This window comes from Nylanderia fulva, unplaced genomic scaffold (assembly GCF_048542155.1).
Source record: "Nylanderia fulva isolate GAGA-0341 unplaced genomic scaffold, ASM4854215v1 Scaffold11, whole genome shotgun sequence".
Classification (NCBI taxonomy): Eukaryota; Metazoa; Arthropoda; class Insecta; order Hymenoptera; family Formicidae; genus Nylanderia; species Nylanderia fulva.
Genome location: NW_028189302.1, coordinates 682,182 through 706,224, shown reverse-complemented (window position 1 = coordinate 706,224; position 24,043 = coordinate 682,182). Strand labels below are relative to the sequence as shown.

At 27.3% G+C, this 24,043-nt stretch overlaps 1 protein-coding gene across 4 annotated transcripts in view; it reads left to right on the top strand.

The window, feature by feature from the left end:
- Positions 1 to 24,043, top strand: part of LOC114937295 (neuropeptide CCHamide-1 receptor-like) — a 77,337-nt gene that overhangs the window by 34,214 nt on the left and 19,080 nt on the right. The window lies entirely within an intron of this gene.

The following is a 24,043-nucleotide window of genomic DNA, read 5'->3' as shown; positions in this document are numbered from 1 at the left end:
TTTAAATGTTTGTAGAACGCACAAAATAATATGCAATAATTTTTTGTTTCATGCTTCTTTATTTCATCGTTAAATATCGTTGTGTATATTCTGTGGTAAATAAAAAATTTTGACATAGCAAGATTTCAGAGATTGATATGCATTAAGCAACTCTTTTCTGTATATATATACATATTTTTCTTCCTCTTTTTTTAATTCTACTCTCTATTTCTATATCCCGTGTTCGTCCATCGGCTGAAATGTAGCGAGAAATTGCTAGTAATCATATCGAATATCGAACAAATACGTACACACACACACACACATACACACATGTATACGTACATGTAGACGAAATATATTATATGCTGTGAAAAAAGTATCGTTTCGGGGCAGGTCAATCTTCACTTGCGTCGTCGACAAAATTTTCGGTTATTTTCGCGGATAAACAAAATCGCTTTGGTTTATTACTATGTATATAAACAAGCACATATGTATATATTGTATGTATTGCCGGCTACATTCCAAATGTACTTCACTTTGTAATTAATTATATAATTGTATTTCACATATTCGACGCGCTTTCCATTCATTAATGTTACGATCGATCAATAAATACTTATCAATATGTATATAATATATGTATATATGGTAATACATGTATATAATATATGTATATAATATATGTATATAATATATATATATATATATATATTAAATACATATATTATATACATATATTATATACATATATAATATACATATATAATATACATATATTATATACATATGTTATATACATATATTATATACATATATTATATACATATATTAAATATTATATATATGTATTATATACATGTATTATATACATATTGATATTTTTCCGCGACGTGATACAATTTAAAGTATTTATTGATCGATGGTAACATTAATGAATGGAAAGCGCGTCGAATATGTCGAAATACAATTATATAATTAATTACAAAGTGAAGTACATTTGGGATGTGGCTGGCAATACATACAATATATACATATGTCCTTGTTTATATACATAGTAATAAACCAAAGCGATTTTGTTTATCCGCAAAAATAATCGAGTGAAAATTTTGTCGACGACGCAAGTGAAGATTGACCTGCCCTGAAACGATACTTTTTCACAGCAAGTTTTCATCTCGTTCGATTAAGATCGAGCACCGTCGCGAGAAAGTAACGATATAGATGAAACTATACGTGGTCTCGATATAGATGGAAATCTGATGATGCGAACCCAAGAGACACTTCATTCGCTCCTCGTTCGTTCGTTAATATACCGACGTGATGTGTAATCCGCGGAAACGAAAATATGACGCGCGTTCGCGTCTTCCTCGAATATTTCACGAAGATCGTACATAGGAGCGCCGCGCCGCCGCGTCCGACAAATTCGCGCGTAAATCCCGAGGGTGCGGCCTCAATTTAACACGAAAACTTTCGCGAGCGCGTGTTACATCGTAAACCGCAGCCTCCGAGAGAGAAACGCAAGGTGCGCCTCCGTATTTCGCGCACCTATCCGAAAGTTTCCTGCACCGTTTAAGGGCGAGTATGTGTGTGCGTGTGTGTGTGTGTGTGATAAAACTTTAATTCTCTCTACTCTATTTATAAAGATTAACTACGGCTTTCGGGCAATGAATTGATCCCGAGTTTGTAAAAAGTTCGAAGGTTATTGCGATGGCGTGCTCTCTTTGTGTTATCGGAAAATTGTTATTCTCCTACTATACATAATTGAATTGCTGTAAACTAAAGAAATTTAATGAATGCGAGCCGGACGTTGAAATGCGTGTTAAAAGTCTGAAAGATGAGGAAAAATGTATATAAAATGCTTTTTATTAATTATATATTTATTATATTATTATATTATTAACATACTAATAATTTTTATTCTAATAATAATCTGGTAATTCAATTTTTATTATAATATATAATATATGTATAATATATAATATATAATAACACATATGATGTACATATAATAAATGATAAAATATGAATTAACGTTTTAATCAGCTACTTTTGATAAAAATAAAATAAAATAAAGCGTTAATTTGATAATTAAATTATAAATAATAATATGTTAAAAAATTAAAATACTGTAGTAATATGTAAAAGCATATTATAATTTATCCTCGATTAATATGTTTTGACAGAAATCAACTGATCACTGTCAAAAATATTAATCAAGTTCAAAGTATTATAACATATTATTTAATACTTTCCACAAATAATATATATTTGAGATCTTATGTTTCAATTACATAGGACTTATCGTGTCGGAGATATCGCGGTTTATCTCGAAAAGGGAGCGTTCTAGAACAAAGGTTTAAAGTGCAACCTCTATAAATCGACGAGATCTGCAAGTTCACTTTATGCTTCAACTACGTAAAACTCACCGTTTCGAAGATATCACCGTTTAATGTGGTTTCTTGCGTTTATCTCGAAAAAGGCGCGACTTCGAGCAAAAGTGCAAAAAGCAGTTTTTTTTATTTTTACCCCACTCAATTATTTTCATGAATTATAAAATCAGGGGGAATATTAAGCGAGATGAAGAATTAATTTAAAATGATTTTTGTATGTGGTTAAACGATGTAAAATCGCATTGTGTCTTAAAATTCACTCATTGATGAATGAAAAATATTTTTTATTTCATATACAAAGAGAGACTGATACGCATATAATATAAATAATAGAAATAAACAAAAAGCTGGAATTTAATTTTTAATAAAAATACATTCCAACAAGCGTAGAGATAAAGCTAAAATGATTGAATTGATGTCAAGTCAAATAATATAATTAATTAATCAAATACGGATAAATGATTTATAAAGCAAAATGGGATTTATTTGATGTTATATTTACACATGATTGAGTAATGTTAGATCGCGTTGTCTTAAAATTAATCCACTGTCAATGAAAAAATAATTTTTTATTTCTACAAATAAAAATGAACAAATATACATATAATATGAATAATAGAAATAAAAAAATAAAGAAGTAAGAATAGAATTTTTAATGAAAACGTCACTCAAACAAGAACAAAATTGAAACTAAAATAATTATATAAATTTCCTCCCAAATAAATGATTTTAATTAACTTAATAATTAAATGGAACAATAATTAAAGCAAACAAATTACATCAAACGCCGATATCTCCGAAATGACGAATGCTACGTAGATGGAGCACAAAGTAAACTTGTAAACTCATCGATTTTTACAATATTTCCCTTTGTATATTTGCCTTAGAACGCGGGCTTTTTGAGATAAACATGAAAAATAAACTAAACAATGATATTTAAAATTTTGAAAATAATTAATTATCGCTCTTAATGATTAAAATTTATTATAATATTAAAAAGCGTGTTTAGAAATATGTGAAAACGAATAAAATAATTTAATAATAAAAAATAAAAAATACGTAATCACGACATAACGGTATACTTGACCCTAAAATTGAATAAATTAATTATTGCCGCTGGTGCTTTAAACTTTTTAAATTATGAAAGAACGTGAAGCTGATACAACAACGAACTCTCATTATCATAACCACAGATTCGATCCGCTGGATTCGACCACCAATAACATGCGCCAATAAGTGTCAACACGCGATACATATCGATTTGAAACGCACATTTCTCGCGTCTACATGATTTTTTTCATAAAAAAATAATAAATAATATATAATATATATATATATAATAAAATACAATATAATAATATATAATATATAATATATAAATGTAATATATAATATATAATATATGTGTAATATATAAATATATAATATATATAATATAATAATATATAATATATAATATTAAAATATTATAATATAGTTGATTAATTATGATATAGAATATTAAAATAAATAAACTCGTGTTTGTTTATTTCGTATAAAAAATTACCGCAACTTACAAGCTCATTGAATTCATGTATACATAAAGTAGTGCGCAAAGCTACATATTAATATATAATATATAATATATGATATATAATATATAATATATAATATATGAGTTATGATATATAATATATAATATATATAATAATATATAATATTTAATATTGAAATAATAATAATAATATTAATAACAATATATGTATTATTATATACATATATTACTAATGTGTATACGCAATCTTTGCGTTCATAATTGTTTATAATTTGCACGTCAATATTTTTCCAATTTATATAATTGCGCCTCCTATTATTCTATTATAAACCGATCGGCTTTTGTCGGAAGAGAATGTGACGTAAACAACGTCTTGCTAGACGGTTTGAAAAAACACAAATCGTATAGCTAGTAGAATGACGTTGACATTGTCGGGATAAATGGCGATAATAACGATAACGAGGATCATAATGGCGATGCTGCAGGATATATTGATGCAAAAGCTAATGAAAGACGGTGAATAGTATCAAATTCCTCATTAAGTTAGCGGTTTATTGTCGACATAGATCTTATTGTTAAGCTTAAAAGAATAAGAAAGAACGATGAAGAACGCAACGCAATAAAAGATAAAAGGTATAAAACGATCGAGATAAAACAGCGATTGACTCGAGTAAACACAAGAATCACAACAAAGTCTTAACTAAAATCTGATTTTTTATTTTTTTCTTTATTCTTAGATTCTTTTATTTCCTTTCGTCTAATAAATTTTTATCCGCGACTTTATAGTTGCTTTATTTTTTTTTCCTTTTAAATTTCTATTCATTATCTTGCACAAAAGCGCGTAATCATGCTTGCCCTAGAATTTGTATAATTAGCTATTATTTTGTGTTTGCGTATAAAAAGTCGTCGCAGCTTAAGAACTCATTAAATTTATGTACATAAATTTATAAAGCGGAGTCTACATATTTTCATGGAAAAAAAGAACGCGTTATATTAATTCGCCTCTTACTTCGTGATTTCTCAATTTCACGCTTAATCTCGCGATAATTACGCATCGCTTCAATTTAACCCTTAATCGCCGCAACATCCATAATGAGAGAATGGAAACGTTCTGTCTTAATTACGAATTTTAATATCTTTGATCCCCCTCGAACTTTACACGGCGCGTAACTTCCGGAAACTCGAAGCTTAACGTTAAGTTAAATTCGAACCCACGAATTTCGCGGAAAGGAAATTAATAGCTCCTAGCTTCTGTCATTAGAAGCTCATTAGAGCATCTCTGGCGTATTCATACGCGACGCTTTCTTACAAATTGAATGTCAATTGAAACACGCACAAGGGAACGCAAATCGGCGAGATGCATTCACAAAGAATCGAGTATCGAAAAGAAATGTTTTTGTTCCGATATGTTGTTCTCCATTTAATTCAATATCGGAAATGCATTGTATATTATGCCAATAACCTGCGGCAGAATTATTACTTTATACACTCTATTATTATGGATTATACAAGGTGTCCCATTTTAAAAAACGCACCTTGATTATTCTTCAACGAAGCATTTTCAGCAAAAATATTTCACGTGACCTTTATGTGACCTTCAAATAACTTTTCAAGGTCAAATCAATGGTACCATCTTATGTCCCTCTCGAAACCATTCAGACAAAAGTTGTATGATTTTGAGGGGGACATAAGATGGTGCCATTTATTTGACCTTGAAAAGTCACTTGAAGGTCATGTGAAGGTCAACTTCAATAAATGGAATCATCTATTTTATATTGTATATTTTTGTATATATAGCTTATCTCGAAAGCTTTCCGAAACATTATAACAAAATATTTTTTATGGAGTACTTTTTGAGTTATAAAAGTTTGAAGTTAACAATTTTTTTATATAAAATGTAAAATATTCAGTTATGCACGGAATAATGAGACCAATCAATTGGTGTAAAGAAAACACATATAGTTGCTTTAAAAATAATGTATGTTATTTGTAATATATTTTTTTAAAGGCCATTATGTGTTTTCTTTACACCAATTGATTGGTCTCATTATTTCGTGCATAAAAGTATCAAGGTATGATTACCGAAAACTGAATATTTTACATTTTGTGGCATAAAAGCTTCGAACCTTTATAACTCAAAGAGTACTCCATGAAAAAAAAAACACTTTATTATAGGGTTTTGGAAAGCTCTCAAGATAAGCTACAAGAATATACAATAAAAAATAGATGGTTCCATTTAAGAAATTAAAGTTGACCTTTACGTGACCTTTAAATGATTTTTCAAGGTCAAAGCATCTTATGTCCCCCTCGAAATCATACAACTTTTCTCTGAAACATTTTTGCTGAAGAATTATCGAGCTGCGTTTTTTACAATGGAACACCCTGTAAATTAGACGATACGTTATTACAGAAAAAAATCGCGCTGACAAAGATATTATCGAATGTCGATTAATGAAGGATAGAATACTGTAGCTCCATTAAAATCGAGCGGGTAAAAATTGCTTTCTGTATATATGTACATATATGTAGATATGTATAAATAAAAGATCGTCGGAAGTTCGTCTTTTTTTCCGTGCAGCAATTCCGTTCTTGCAAATTTTATCAAACACGGAACGTAAATTCGCAGTATTCTTGGTTTCTCATGTAATGCAGTTGCATGATATTATATAGAGAAGGGCAATCGTGTCTCTCGATGCGCATATACGAGCTTCAAATACCGAATGCATTCAGTATTTTTCTTTCGAATTTCAATTTCGCAACCGATATATATTTCCGAATGATATCTGGGCGATTTATAATTGGTAAACAGTAATTTATTTCGATTTTGTGGCTATCACGTTATTTCGCATGAATTTATGTTCCCTTTTTCCAAATCTTTCTTTTAAGCTAAATTACGAGGAAGAAATATCATACACCGTGGATTTCTATTGCGCAAAATCAATATCTTTCTCTCTCTCTCTCTCTCTCTCTCTCTCTCTCTCTCTCTCTATCGACATGTTTGCAATAATACACTACTCGCTGTTATCGATTACGAACCGATGGGGCGAAAGTTATCGTTTCCGTCCGTATATATACGTATTATTGCGTAAATAATGTTTGCCGATCGTTGCTAATATGGAGGTAATAACGATATTTCTCGTATAATAATTCTCCAATTTTAAACTGAGTTTAAACTAACAAGAAAACTTTGCGAAGCTGAAAGTTCTGATTCGGTGTTTTGGGAGAGGATAAATTTTAATGAATTTAGAAGTGTTTACTCGCGATCCGAAAATGATTTTATGGGGTGAAATCATCCCTCATATCTAAAGCAAAAAGTTATTGAGATATCAAAAGAAAAGATTTCATAAAAACATAAAGATACTTTTATTAATAATATTTTGAAGAAATAATTTTTGGAAAAAAATGTTTTCAAAATCTTTGAAAAAATATATTTAATTTTTAAAATTCTATTAACTTTAATTAAATAGAAAATGATTTTATGGGGTGAAACCATTCCTCGTATCTAAAGGAAGCAAAAAGTAATTGAGATATCAAAAGAAAAGGTTTCATAAAAACATAAAGACACTTTTATTAATAATATTTTGAAGAAATAATTTTTGGAAAAAAATGTTTTCAAAATCTTTGAAAAAAAATATTGTATATTTAATTTTTAAAATTCTATTAACTTCAATTAAATAGAAAATAATTCTATAGGGTGAAACTATCCCTCATATCTAAAGCAAAAAGTAATTGAGATATCAAAAGAAAAGGTTTCATAAAAACATAAAGACACTTTTATTAATAATATTCTAAAGAAATAATTTTTGGAAAAAAAGATTTTTAAAATATTTGAAAAAATATATTTTATTTTCAAAATTCCATTAACTTGAATTAAATAGAGATATTCCATAAAACGTGTATATCTATATAAAACATTTTTATATCTCGCATATTTCCTGCGATATATATCGAAAAAACTCTATGAAAGGGTGGTTTCATCCCTTTGAACCTCAAACTAAAAATGAATCTATTTATTTCTCCCATATGCGTGTAAAAGTTTCATTAAAATCGGAATTTTCGGTTTCGCCATTCAGAATCCCTTTACCGGTTCTTTTCAAGAAACGATATTGTGCTTGAACCGTTGATCATACACGAGCGAATATTCCGTCTAAATTCTCGGGATGATAGTTCTCGATAGAGAGGAGCCTACGAATCTATATGGCTCGTGCATGATCTATTCCAATGGGCCAGTTCAAATCCATGGATTCCGCAGTTACGTAATACTACCGGCTCTGAATATGCATGCGCATTTCGATAGTTGTCGGGAGTTTCCTCCTTCGGGATCGGGACGCGAAAATATAAATATTACAAATTCAATCCGCTCGGATAATTCCGTAAAAAAATCACTCGAATTTTTCGCGACAGTGAAAAATTACAAATCTGCGTTTAATCAATTCTCAAAGCTTTTGCAATTTTTTTTTGGTTTTGCGATATGAAACTTTGATAACGCTGGAATCTGATTTATACGTCAAACGCTCGAAGCTTTCAGTCTCTCAAAATGTCGAATCCATTACGTATGACTTGCTATTTATGTAGCTTCTGCAACATTGGTTTTCGATAATGAAATATTTCATGTTGCATGAGAATAGAAGAAAAATGCAAATCATTACGTTCGTATCATCAAATAAATATGTGCATCTACTTATCGACAGGATAGGTTTTTGTCTTCTTCTGAGCGTTTTAATTTGCATTTTTGTGCGCTCTGCGCCAGTATATTAGAGAGAAAGTTAGAAAGCAAATTTTTTTTCCTCGTCACACTTGATATACGTCTTCTCCAGCACGATCGATATTAATAACCATGTGTGTGCGTACAGATGCGTTGGCAAATGTTCGGCTAAAAGCGTTCTATGTAGCTGGTATTTCTAAATTCTGTTGCAGATGTGTTTTGTCAATTTAGCAATTAATTCGCGGCACGCGGTTTATTTTAATAAAAAAGAGACGTAAAAAAAAAAGAAACGACAGAATAGCGCTGTACAAACAAACCAAAAATACATTGGTTACAACAACATTCGTGTTTGATACCTATGTAACTGCTACGTTATTACGTATATGTGTCATAAACAGTTAAAGTTTATAGCTTGAAAAGCTCATTTTAAACGACTTTGCGCATAGCGGATAGTTTTACGAAAGCTATTTCAATCATCATACATAGATTTATCGTGACACCTACCTTCAAATAAATGCTGACCAAATCAATCTCAGCATTTAATTATGATAATGCTAATCCATTTTAAATTTATTGATTTATTGTCGAAAACATTAAGTGTTTTTCATTATACATATATGTAATGGCGAATTGTCAGAGATTTGAAGAATTGTCCTTTACATAAGAACTAAAAGTTTGTGCATTTTTCTCTATTTCTTTTTATATAAGAACATGTACATATATATATATAAAAATTATTTATATTTTCGGCAATAAATCAATAAATTAAAAATTTTAATATAGGTATATACATATATATATAATATATATCTCATACAGCACAAAATATTATGAACGTTTTTAAAAAATATTTCTAAATATTTTTATAAAATATTGCATTAAAACATTTGAAAATGGTTTTAGAAATATTTTAAAAATAATTTAAAAATTTTTTGTGATAACATTATTAATATAATATTTTCTTAAATATTTGATACATATTTTTGAAATATTAGTTTAAATCTATATTCAAAAATATTTTTTGAACATGAAAAAGCGGACATAGAAACATTCAAAAATATTTTCGAGATTTATTTTATCTTTTAAAAAATATTTTTAAAAGATTTTAAAAATATTTTGTGCTATATGGGATATATATGTGATATATATATATATATATATATAGGTATATATAAAGGTATGTATTTATATAAAACTTTTAAATTTATTGATTTATTGTCAAAAACATGAATAATTTTTATAATATATATACCTATATAAAAAGTGATAGAGAGAGATGCACAAATTTTTTGGCTTTTATGTAAAGGGCAATTCTTCAAATCTATGACAGATTTGACATTTGACATGTGATCTGTACACTCGTTATCGGATGCACATCTATATATATCGTAGACGTAATGATAGCAAGAAAATAAGATTGAACGAGAAAGCCGTATCGATGCACATAAAATGCGTCCTTTTATACACCCTGACCCGTAAAAATATATCAAACGTCAAATCGCTACTTTGTGACTCCCCCACATCGCACATACACATGTATGTACATATGTCACATATTGCATCATGTATATATGCCTCAGATTAATCATCCGCTATTGGTGTTCCATCAGGTGCTACATATAAAAAAATATGGTAAAAAAAATATTAAAAAAACTGCAGAATCAAAATTTGCATAGTATCTCGGGCAAAATGCAATCCGGAAATATAGTATACAAAGTATATGTACGTATATGTGTGCCATTTAAATTTATCTTCACAACAATTTGAAGAGAATATTTCGATGATTTTCGATTAATCTGTTTTTCACGTTTTCTTCTGAATATAACAAAGGTAATAAATTTATATGACGAATTTATATTAATATAACAAAGGTAATATATATACATATATATATATATTTTCGAAGATAATAAATTTTTATTTTCAAATTGTTCTAAATTCCTTCTCTACGGAGATTATAAACTAATGAATTTAATACGAGCTTCCACGATTTCGTATAATCTCATTTCATAATGTTTAAAAAGGATGATCTAAGTATATAAGCTCTCCAAATGCATAATTTGCTTATCGTAAACGACTATGTACTGAAGCTTCAACGATTATGAATAGGAGACTTTTCATCTAAAGAATATCCATTATGTTTGGTGTTTCAAAAATATTTAAAAAAATACCTAACGCATATATGTTATTTTTTCAAACTTTTATATATCTCTTGAATAATCTCGTTATTTTTGCGCTTTTAACTTCAAATAAAAAGGTTAAGATATTTGAATTATTTTTAGCAACATTATAATTAAATGAATTATTTTTCTGTTCGTTCATTTCGTATATTTAGTAGAATAGTTCGTATATTTGACAATAATAAGAGAAAACCGTGAAGAAGAGAAATAATCTCATTAATCTTCTATAATAAACATGCAAAAGAATTGTACAGGCAGCAATAGAATGTGAATAATGTTGTCCTGTTGGAATTTCTCTCATACTTTCGCTTGCACTAAATATAAACTGACATAATAAAAAATTGTTAATATTATTAAAATATCGTTTTTCTATACCTTATACATTTTTTTATATGTATATAGTATACATATATATATATATATATATATATATATATATATACATAATTGAGATTTAATTTAAACTGACATAAGTTGACCTTTAAAATAATGAAAGTTAAACTTAAACATTAAAATGTTAAAATATTAACTTGTAAATATTGGCTAAATTAAAGTTGTTCATTTTTATATTAAATATTAAAATCATTATTATTTTAAAAATGTTAAATATTACGAAAAAGAAAAAAATACCTGAAATTGAAGAATGAAATCTACTTTAAATATTTTAACAATAGCTTGTATCTAACCTTTCCTTATAATTTAATGTTATTATAATAATTTATTATTTAGAAGTTACGTAACAGTAAGAAATTACTTAAGAATAAAGATTTGAGAAACTTTATTAATAGTAATATAAAGTTTCTACGAGATGCAGCAAAAAGCTAACATTAATAAAAGAAAATCTCAATAAATTCATTATCTTTCGTTAATTATATAGTTAAATACAAAGAAACTTCATATATAATATCTTAAATAAGAAGGATCAACAAAAAATTTTTATCGCAAAATTAAGCTTTCAGAAATTTAAGAAGCTTTATTAATAAAAATGTCAAATTTTTATGAAAAGCGACAAAAAGTTAAAATTAATGTTTGGAAAAAATAGCAACTAATTTATTAGCTTTTATTACGTCGTTAAAGACGAAGAAATTTTATATGTAAAAAGGAGGCTTAATTTTAAAAAAATTGACGTATAAAAAGCTTCTTCATAATTTAACATCAACTACAATCTGTAAACATATATATATAATTGAACTTCTTTTTTTCATAATTAATTGAGTAACGATTTTTGATACGATTTATTATTAATTGTTAGAAAAATCTCTCTTAATGCGCGTTTTGTAATTATAAAATAATAATATAATATCAAAATAAAAGCAAGAGAGAAAGAGAGAGAAAAATTAGATCTAGAAAATTTCAAACATAGATAAAAGATATATTATTAAAAATATTTCTGCTATGTGTGTAACTTTTCCTCAATAAGTAACAAAACTCGCACTGTTCAAAGGATAAAGTATGACTTATTTGTTCCACGTATTTCTTCTGTAAATTGTTTTCTTATCACTTGACACGTTTGAATATTTCAAAGTTTAGCCATGCTTTAGGGAAAATGCATCAATGTCATTTTAAAGTTTTACATACGTATGAATAAACTTAATATTAAAAAAAAATATATATATATATATATTACAAAGATTATATACATACACATACATACATATATGTAATCTTATATTACATATACATATAATATAAATTTTACTATGTACATAAATCAAGATGTGAAGCAATTAAAAACTTTCAATAAAAAATTAAAAAATATTTTGTTACACAAAAACATTTTTTGTTAAAATATTTGTTATTATTGTAAGATATAAAAAATTCAATACTTTATTTGATAACGTTGATTATATATTGTAAAATCAATATTAATTTATTTATACTCTGTAATTTTCTTAATGTAATTTTTTCCTTTATTTTGTTCCAATTTTATTACATGCTGTTTTATCTCTATTGAGTTTAACGTAATATTAATATTTTAAGCACTGATTTATTAAAATATTTATAATGTATTTATAACTCATAATAATTAACTTATAATTAATAAATATAATTAATACATAATTAAAGACAAATACAATTCAATACAAATATAAATTATATATAAATAATTAAATACAACAAAATTATAAAACAATAAAATAGATAGATATTGCGATAAAAATACATACGATAAAAATATTATACATAAATTAATTTATCTATCGTCAAAAAGCAAAACAGATAATATTTAATATTGTAATAGATGTGTAAATGATATCAAATTCAGATGTAAGAGCAAAGGGCTTATGTAGAAGATAAAGAACAATATATCATGCAAAATAATCACAATTAAGATAGATAACGGTTATAACAAAGCTTATGAATTATTAATACGATTTAGTACTTCTGTATATAACTTCTGAATTCCTTAATTTTATTGCGTTTAATGATAATTATTTTGTGTAAAATATTATAAAGTTATTTTAGAAAAGAAGAAAAAAGATTTCTCTCAATTTTTTGAAAAACGTTTGAAACGTTTAGATATATGTATATTTGTAAAAGATTTTATTCCTTTGTTTTGTGGAAATTATTACGGTGTTATAAAAATAAAAAAACTATAATTTTTTTCATTTTTAAATATATAACGATAACAGAAATTATTTTAGAATATTTCGAATTATCTTTGGACAATAGTAATTTTAAGTCTAAATTCTATCTAAAGTTTCAACTTCGTTTGTGTTTATGGATCAATACACTTCTTTTGTTAGCGTCATTTGCCCCAAGCCCTTTAGTCGAACACAGTTGAGTTAGTATAAAACCAGAATTATATTGCTGTCTATCGATATTTCGGAACAAATACACTGTCATCACACTTATATTTAAATATGTCTCGGGAAAAGATGTTGTAATTTAAAATTATTTATTATATCTTTGATAAAGCAGCTGATAAACAAAATGCACGTAATATTTCTTGTAAAATTTTTTAAATCTTGTTTCTTTGAAATAAAAAAAAATTATGAGGTATTATAAATTGTTTTATATATCTATAAATTATTCGACAGTAATTAATTCTTATTTAAACTCTGATTTAAATTTAAATTTATAAATAGATATATAATTAAATCTTAATTAAATTTTTATTTAAAACTTAAGGAGATGCTGACCATGACTGTTTTACCGACTTTGAGTTCAAGGGCTTTTCTTTTTATTGGCTATACAGATTGTAAAATCCTTCTCTACAATTAAAGTACTGATAATAATGAACGGGAAGCGCTGTAATTTCGTATAAAAAAACAATAAAAATTAAAAATTACAGTTTTATCGGTTTCTTGCATCAGCTCATAACAATACTTATTTAATACAAAAGTTCTGCAGTTTATTTGTGCACAAAATATGGCGCTCCCAATAGAGATGACGTGAAAGAATAATACAGAAGCAATAAAAATGAGATTAAAAGTCTGTATCAAAAGATTCATCCTTGAATTAATTATGTATGTATATATTTGCGTACGGAATCGATGTCGAGGCATTAAACAGCAAAACTTAGTTGCCGAACAACGCTTCTCATTCATTATTATCAGTACTTTTATTGTGGAGGATTTTTCAATTTGTATATTTAATAAAAAGTGAACCTAATTTAACTTAAAGTCGGTAAAACAGAACAGCGGCAGCATTCTCTTAAAATAATATATATATATATATATATATATGTGCGTGTGTGTATGTATGTATATAAAATTGAATTTTGGGCAGCAATTTAATTTGTTCATAAAATATAAATATACTATAGAATAAAACGCTTTAAATATCACAAAATATTTATTTCAATTTCCTTTATACGTTTTATAAGATTTTCCGGCGTCATATGGTCAGGATTATACACCCTGATAGTTTCCAATAACCGTTTCCACCTCTAAATCTGCAATGAAACACATATACGCACGTTTCTTCGTTTCGAGAATCACTTTAACATCATATTTATTTGGATCGAAATTAAACGAGACGCGATATTTTAAAAATAACTATTTTAATCGACTAATTATAGCTCGAACACGTGTAAAAGGAGCCGTAAATTTTTTTATCGCTCGTGACGTGGCTCGCGATAAGAAGACGGATGTTCCTGAGAGTCTAAATAGCGGCCAGAGGCATAACGACGTACAAGAGCAGGTGATTTTGTAATTTTATGGCGCACGAACGGCGAGGACGGCTTTATGTAGAGGCCCTCTCGAGAGAGAACCCTTCAATGGTTTATATTCCTGACCTCTGCTCTTGATTACCGCGCGCGAATACATTAAACGCCATTGAGACCGTTCGCCACCACCGGGGAGCAATTATAAAAACCACCATGTTATCAGGCTTTCTCTCTATTTTCTCTATTGCTAGTATTTTGTCGCGTAAGTTTTTCCTTACGTCGGGCAAAATACATGTTTCGCTTCTAATTAAACTGTTCATTATATGAGGGAGTCGGTTTTATGGCGATACATAACTCTCGCATCTGTCTTAATTATCAAGGTACATGTATTTGCATTGAAATATAGGAGAACTCCAAACGTGGAGTTTCATATAGAAGACATTTTTTAACTGCTTATTTTTAACATAAAATAGTGGTAATTAATTTCCGGAGAGAAATTGCTTTTTTGATTGCTTTAAAATATCATATTGAATGTATGCATATTTTATACCATGTGATTATATACAAAATATATATTATATATTTTTTATATATACTTATATATACATATATTATATATACGTATATATTGTTACGACCCTGGTTTACATCCCCTGAGCACCTTCATCCCTTTTCGTCCCCTGAGCATCATTGCTAGGAAGGTTGTTTGTAAAATGTAAAATATATACATGTACATTACATAATATTTTTTTATATTTATTTTTGAATTTTCTTTTATTTGTACATTATGTTGGATGATGGATAAAAGGAAGAGAATGTCAGAACAATTATTTTCTGCAGTGACAGAAAAAAACTTCTGGAATTGAAACGTATATAAAATATTTTTATGAATCAAGAGGATACGAAACAAGTTTTTCTTTACAAATTTCTCGCCATTGTAACATTCAATCCATTAATTTTTGCGTTAGTAATTAATATTTAATTGCATTCATAATCTTATATTGTATTAGTAGAAATTTTTCCATCGAAATTATGATTTTTCTGTCAGAAACAAAAAAAATACACCTTTATGAAATAAATATCCGTTCTCAATATAATACGTTTTAAAATGCTGCACAAATGCCCTATAAAAAAGTTGCTCTTTCTTCAATCCCATGTTATAGAGATATTTTTAAAGCAAGATTAAAAAAAACGCTTTAGCATATCATACAAAAGTAATTTAAAAGCTACGTATATTTGCTAATGCTAACCATTTTTTACTCGTGTACACTTGTTGCGTTTGCAACTTGTAGTGAGATTTTTTGCGAAACACAGAAATCTAATATATCTTTAATCACTTCAACAAAGACGTTGAGAGCAGAGAATTGACGTAAACATGTTATAACTCAAATTCAAATTATTATATGTAAGCCCTAATTACATAACGGCGTTAATATCATTATTTGTCACGAAAGTATGGATCGATAAACGAGCGACGATGTTTCCAGTAAGCGGCTTGGAAAAGCTACTATTGGAGACCGGAATATAATCCGATTATGAAGATGCGAACGTCATTTTTGTGTTAATATTTGGTTTAATGTGTAACATTTTTATATCATTCCTTTACGATTCGTTCGCCACGAAATGTCAGAATAGATGAAATGTTACGTTTTACATAAGACGCGACATTTCTATTTTACCAAGATGTCTCGCTTCTAGAAAACCTGAGAAATTGCTGTTTCGCGATACTAATTTAAAAAAAAAGTTTATGAATAAAAAAAAGATTGTTTTAAATTATGGTTGGGCGCACAATATTAAACGAATAACGCTTAAGAATATTTATCGCTACAAAGAAGGGATATCGAAATCGCATATTATGACGCTTTCATATTTAGTCGAACGTGGTTGTCGTTCCAATAAATAATTTCAAGAGAGAGCTTTTAAATAGAGGGAGAATAATTCTATATAACAGACGAATATCCGAAACGCATGAATTTTGGAGACATGAGAGCCAAGGATAAATTATTATCTTTTCATATACCTCTCTAACTTTGATTCATCATAAAGAATAATTACATTCACACACTGGAAAACAATTATTAAATTAATTAATTATTTCAATACTGCCGAATAAACCACTTATTTAAAACAAATAAATATTTATTCACTTTGAAAAGGATTTTCTTATATTGAATAAATATTTTTCACATCAAATCAGTATTATTAGTTTCAAAGACATGATTTATTTGGCTTGGATTCTCATTCTCTAAGTCCTTTCTGTACAATAAATTTTTTTCTCACATTGCATTATAAATGATAATTTTTTCTCTTGTTCTCGGAACAATTCATTCTAAAATTTAATTCAGTCGTCGAATCCTTTCTCTCCACCCAAAACCTCTTTACATTATTTATTGAAATGCTGGTTCTGATAATAAACGCACAATATTATACGCACAATTGAGTTCGATATCTCTGGCGTTCACATAACTCGCTTTATAATATAATATATTGAAAATAATGCACGTATATGTGTTTTGAATAGAAAAATCGATATTATTTGACATTACACGATTTATCGTGCATTATAGGTATGTGGGTGAGTATAATCGCGGTTTTCACGCGAGAAATTCTTGTCCGCGCGTTTCTATAGAAGAGTAATGAGCTATATTATATTATATCGAACTTCCCCTGACGACAATCACATGACCTATCGATATTTTACGCAGGCATCGATATATTTACCGCATTGCGTATTATGCATTTCGAGCGATTACCCACGATTTTAAATAGCATTACGTCTTTCCGGAAATGTGTGCGAACAATATCTTGCTAATTGTACACGAAAAAAATATACATGTAAATTTACATCGCCGCAACTTCCAGAAGAGACGCGAAATTTTTATTTCGGGAAACTGGGTTTTCTATAAATAAATTACGAAAAAATAAATTACAACGTATATATGCAATTATAAAGCTGGAATGTGCTTTGTGTCTTTTTCGAGAAGAAATGCGCAGGTTCACCTGAATAATTTAACAATTTTTTTTCACGTCCTGTTATGCGTGCGTATGTTTAAGTTAGGCGATATACGCCAAATCTGATATTAGATCGTATAAATCTCTTTTTCAACTATAACGTTGCACAAGAAAAGGAAAGGTATACATACGTACATAATTCGGGCAAAAATTACCCTCGTAAAATGTAAAATTGTAATGCAAATAAAATGACATTTGAATATATACCCTAAAAGCACAACATATTCGAAGGACATTCGTATATCCTCAGGATGTTCTCTGAACGTCTTCGGGATATGTGTGCTTGTTAGGGTACTGTGTATTTCGGAATAATATGACTGAAAAAATTGCATTCGCGCGTTTTAAGGATTTCCGATTTATTTTTAGAAGATCTTTTCTTTTAAATAGGATCTTCTTATCTTAAGAAGAGAGTCCTCTAAGGATAAGCATCGGATATTTCTAATTTATATAAAAACGTAGATGAATAAATGGAAATTTATTTTTACATTTACAAAAGATACATTATTTTACAACGTAGCGAATAAAAGATTATGTTGTATTGCTGCAACTATATATAGCCAAATGAATATATAAAAACATACGACTCCGTTTTTGTTATTAACAAAAAATATATTCTTAGCTTTAAAGGATATTCTATCGCCGAAAAAATGTTTTCTTAAAATGCATACATTTTATAAGTTTCCTTGATAAATATTTTTAATAAATAAGGATATTTCTTTCTTTACGTGATGCTTTTCGGAATATTCTCTTAAATTGAGAATATATTCTTAACCTTTTTTTGTGCAACTTTAATTGCAATAAATAAATATAATAAATTAGTATAATTTAAAATAAATTCATAAAATAAAATTATTGAGATTATTTATAATAATTTATAAGTTTATCAATTAATATTAAAAATAATAATGTAATATAAAAAATGTGTATTTATGTAACTACATTAATACATAAAAATAGTTCAATTATATGTTTAACATTTAAATATCTATTTAATAAATAATAAATATCCATTTGTGAGACTGTTTTTGTTATCATGATTAATAATTTCAAATAATACATTGTTAAAAAGCACTCCATCAAGTATATATTTTTACATGAAAAATTTCTAATAAGAATATCTGTTTAGAGAATTTTCTTTTTAAATAATTAAAGAGAATTCTTTTACCCATTTTAGTGAAAGATATTATAAAGATAAATGGCAAAGACAATGTTTACAAAAAATTTGGGAGTGTATAATCCTCTTATTTTGAGTATAAAATTTTTCGACGTCACTTTCGAAGTATCTTTAATCTGGACTTTTGCGAAAAAGCATATGCTTTCGGATTCGTGGAAACAAAAATACGATCCCCGAATTATGCGTTCGATCAATAAGTTAACACACAACCGGGAAATGACGAAGCTTGTCGAATTTCGCTGGTATTCTGTAATATATAACGTTGTTTAAGATTCTGGGATATCATAGGCAAATTGATATATATATATATATATATATATATATATATATATATATATATATATCACGTATCGTCAATCGGAATCGTGCATATATGTATATTATCTCGTATATTTCCCAGATATACCACAACTCAGGATTCCCTCCGGATGAAGTTCATCCGTGCATTCGTAAATGTCGCTGTGTGCACACTGTCGAATGCATATATACCATACAGCCGCTTTGTACGCACCAAAGCGCTATTTAAACAGGTTGTTTCATTTTAAGTGAGGCCAATTGTCTTAACAAATATAACAAATATAAACATAAAACATTTTTGAGGAAAATATAAAAATTCTATATTAGTTCAATAAAATTAGACTTTGATTTCATAAAAATTAGAAGCAAGCTGAATTTTTCTGACCTCTATTTCGATGTTCTAATAAAATCCTGAAAAGTACCCTTAACTTCATTTTAGTTGTTTGCCATTATTTCAAAAACTAGTCATTTTTCGAGAAAAATAGTAATTATCAAAATTATAGCTCATAAAATTCCCTACAAAAAAGTTCATTATACTTTTTCTCGTGAAATTAACCGTTTCGAAGATATAAAGCGAATTAAGTCTCAAAGAGAAAATGTGTACACTGCTATAGTATTATATGTAACTAATTGCAACTTTACCGCACGTTTTACTCAAAAGTGATTAGTTGTACGAAAAAAGGTACAATAATCTTTTTTATAGAGAATTTTATGAGCTACAATTTTGGTAATAACTATTTTTCTCGAAAAATTAATAGTTTTCGAAATAATGGTAAAAAACTATAATTTACCCCCCATATAGTAAAAAACGTCCTTGATAAAATTAAGAATACTTTTCAGAATTTTATTAAAACATAAAAATAAAAGTCTCCACTAAAATTCAGCTTGTTCTTAATTTTTATGAAGTTTTGCCCTTTTCAAGCCTAATTTTACTGGACTATATATAAAGATTGTAGAGTTTTAAAAGGGAGATAAGACATAATATCAATTTTCTTAAATAAAACTACTATTTTTTTATATAAAATTCTAATTTCTCATAATATTAGGCATAATAGGAGTTATAAGAGTAACATGGCCAAAAGTGAATAATTTTAGATATATTTTATAGTTTAGTTTGATATAATTTTATATGAATTAAGGAAAAGTATGTAAGTTACAATTAGCAGCTACATTTTTTTTAAACAACTGTGTTTTTTTACCAATTTTTCTCATCTCGTATGCATAAAAATATTGAAGTAAGATCATGAAAATGAATATTTTAAGAGATATTTTATAATTTATGTAAGATAAAATATACGTCAAATTAAAGTATGTAAACTATTTACCTTTTGATCATCCTGTTATTATAACTTTTTATGCAGAACATTACGAGGAATCGATTTATATATAAAAGAATGATAATTCTATTTAAAAAATTCAAGATGACCTTGTCCTGACCTTGGCAACGCCATTCAAGGTCAAAGTATAAGTAAATAGATTTTTTTAAATCCTATAATTTTTATAAACATTTTTATGAACATTTTTGATGAACATTTTATGAACATTTTTCCCTAAAATGTTTTATTTTTAAGATAATCGATTGTATGACTTAAAATGAAACGTTCTATATATCCTAGCTATATCTGCATATGCGAACTAATAAATGCATTTCGAGAATGCGCACATTCGTACAGATACGTGTACGGTCGACGGCTATTTCCGGTAGTTATTGCGTGCATCCTGCTGGAATATTTATATGCCAATGTTAATCGATTAATGCTAATTTGTGTGGCAATATTTATTGACTCCACAAACTGCGCGGGTGCAGTTATCAACTTTGCCAGTGCACGAGCGATTGACAACATGAACAATCGAACGCCTGTCATCGCGCGATAAAACGCGCGCAAACGGGAAAGGATGCAAATTGATACACGCGCGATGACGTAAAAGTCATTATAAAAATGTATTGTCCCTGTAGAATGATCTTTCTCGCAATTTTTTCCCGTAATTTTATGCGCGCGATAAGTTTCCCGTTAGCATTTCGTGCTGAAATGAATTACACCTACACGAGATATTACTTCGCAAGAAGCGGAAGTGAGGGCCACTTTAAGGGCAATTATCACGTTTCAAATATGTGCGATCGAATATGCATATCATCGTCGTGCATGCAAATAATCGCTTTTGTTCCGTAATAACGATTTTGAAAATACCATTCAAATTTTCAAGTCTTGCAGAATTAAATTAATTTCCTTCCTCTTTCTCTCTATTTTTCTCGATGCCGCAAAGTAGGGTAAACTTAGATATGATGATCCATATCGAAAAAAGCAGAGTTAGGTAATAACTACTCACAAAATATTATGGATGTTTTCAAAAAATATTTTTGAATATTTATAAAAATGTATAAAATGTTGCATAAAAATATTTTAAAATAGTTTTAGGAATGTTTTAAAATGATTTAAAAATTTTTTGTGGTAACATTTTTTAGAATATTTTTAAAAATTTTGAAAAATATTTTTAAACATGTTTTTCTTTATCTCTCAGGTAATATTTTTTTAAATATTTGATACATATTTTTGAAATATTAGTTTAAATTTATATTCAAAAATATTTTGTAAACATCAAAAAGCAAACATAGAAACATTTTAAAAATATTTTTGAGAATTATTTTATCTTTTAAGAAATATTAAAAAAAATTTTTTTAAATATTTTGTGCTGTATAAGTAGTTAATTAGTTAAAAGTCAAAAAGTTAGTAAACTTTTAACTTAGCCTAGTTAATTTAAAATGTATTAATTTTTAATTATAAATATAAATTTAAAGTATAAGACAGGCAATAAGAGCGGATGACAGTGCGTTATCCTAACAAAAAATAATACGTTTATATAACTTATATAAAAAAAACAATAGTATTGTGGTACTCAGAGATAAAAAAAATTAACTTAGTTAATAAGTTTAAGATAAAAAATAAGTTAAAATTAAAATATAAATTTAAAGTATAAGACAGGCAATAAGAGCCAAATCGCGGATGACAGTGCGTTATCCCAACGAAACTAAATTTTTCGTTAGAATTAAATACCTGTGCACGAGGCACCAAATTTTACTTGGACACGGCCAAGATTTAAAATTGGAATAATCTCTACAAGAGATTTAATTCTATATAGGGAAAAAAAAATTAAATTTTGGCCGTGTCCAAGTAAAATTTGGTGCCTCGTGCACAGGTATTTAATTCTAACGAAAAATTTAGTTTCGTTGGGATAACGCACTGTCATCCGCGATTTGGCTCTTATTGCCTGTCTTATACTTTAAATTTATATTTTAATTTTAACTTATTTTTTATCTTAAACTTATTAACTAAGTTAATTTTTTTTATCTCTGAGTACCACAATACTATTGTTTTTTTTTATATAAGTTATATAAACGTATTATTTTTAAATTAAAGTATTAATTTTAATGTTTATTTGTCATCAATTATAATTACCAAAAATATATTTCTATAAATGTTAAAAGAATTAACAAACAAAATTCTAATTTAATATAAATAATGTTTTTAAAAATTCATTTTTTATTTAATTTCAGTTAATTTAATCTGAACTTAACTTTAACCGAGTTAATTTTTTGTTCATGCAACTTTTAACTTAACAAAATTAAAAATCAAAAAGGCAAAGGGGTTCGTTTAATGCAACGCAAATAAAAATAATGAAAGACCAACTTACGAGCATACAAATAGGTGTAATATAATAAATTAAAATTTATTTATGAAAAATTATGAAAAATTACAAAAAATTATGAACTTAAATTCTTACGTAAACTTAGAGTTTGAAATTAAATTCCTTACATAATCTTAAAGTAGACGTTTCGACTTTGACTTATTTAGTTTTTCTCAGTATAATAATTTAACTTAAACACCCGCATGAAACCTAACAAAATTAATTTTATAAACAAATTTTAACTTAACTCAGTTTAAAGAAACCATTAACGTACACAAGCCAGGAAAAAGGAGATGGCTAACAAGCTACAATTATTATTTTTAAAGAAATCAATTGAAAAGATTTTATAGAAGTTTTATATTTTATATTAAAAATATATTAATGTGTATATATTAAATGTATAAAAATAAAAAAGTTAAATATATATATATATACACAATTATAAGCTTTTATGCTACGTTAATGAAATATATGTATGATTAATTGTTCTATAATACTTTCTTCTCCTACAAATCAGAAAAAATGGCCAATTCTCATGTTTTAATATTTTGATAATATATATTAAGCATTCATTGTTTAATTTCGATATTACGTCCTTTAATATTCAATGAAATAAAAATAACAAAATTGAAAAGTATGTTTCTTGTCTTTTATATAATCTTATCCGATGAGTTTATTCTATTATTTTTACTGCTCGCTTTTGGCATCTTTCTTCTTTGACGTTTTCCGACGGTTTTTGTTTTTTTTCCACGTGGCTACATATTGTGTATAATAATGGGTTTCTCTTTCATAGTTTGCGTAATAACTGTAACATCATAGTTTGGAGATTGGATTGCTCGGGATTGATGTGTTTTTTGAACAAAAATTGTAATTGTTAATTCTAAGTAAAGAATTGAAATGTTAGAGCGATATTCATTTCGAAAAATATCGAATTGCGCGAATTACTTATTTATGTTCATATTCTCGAGATTCAATTT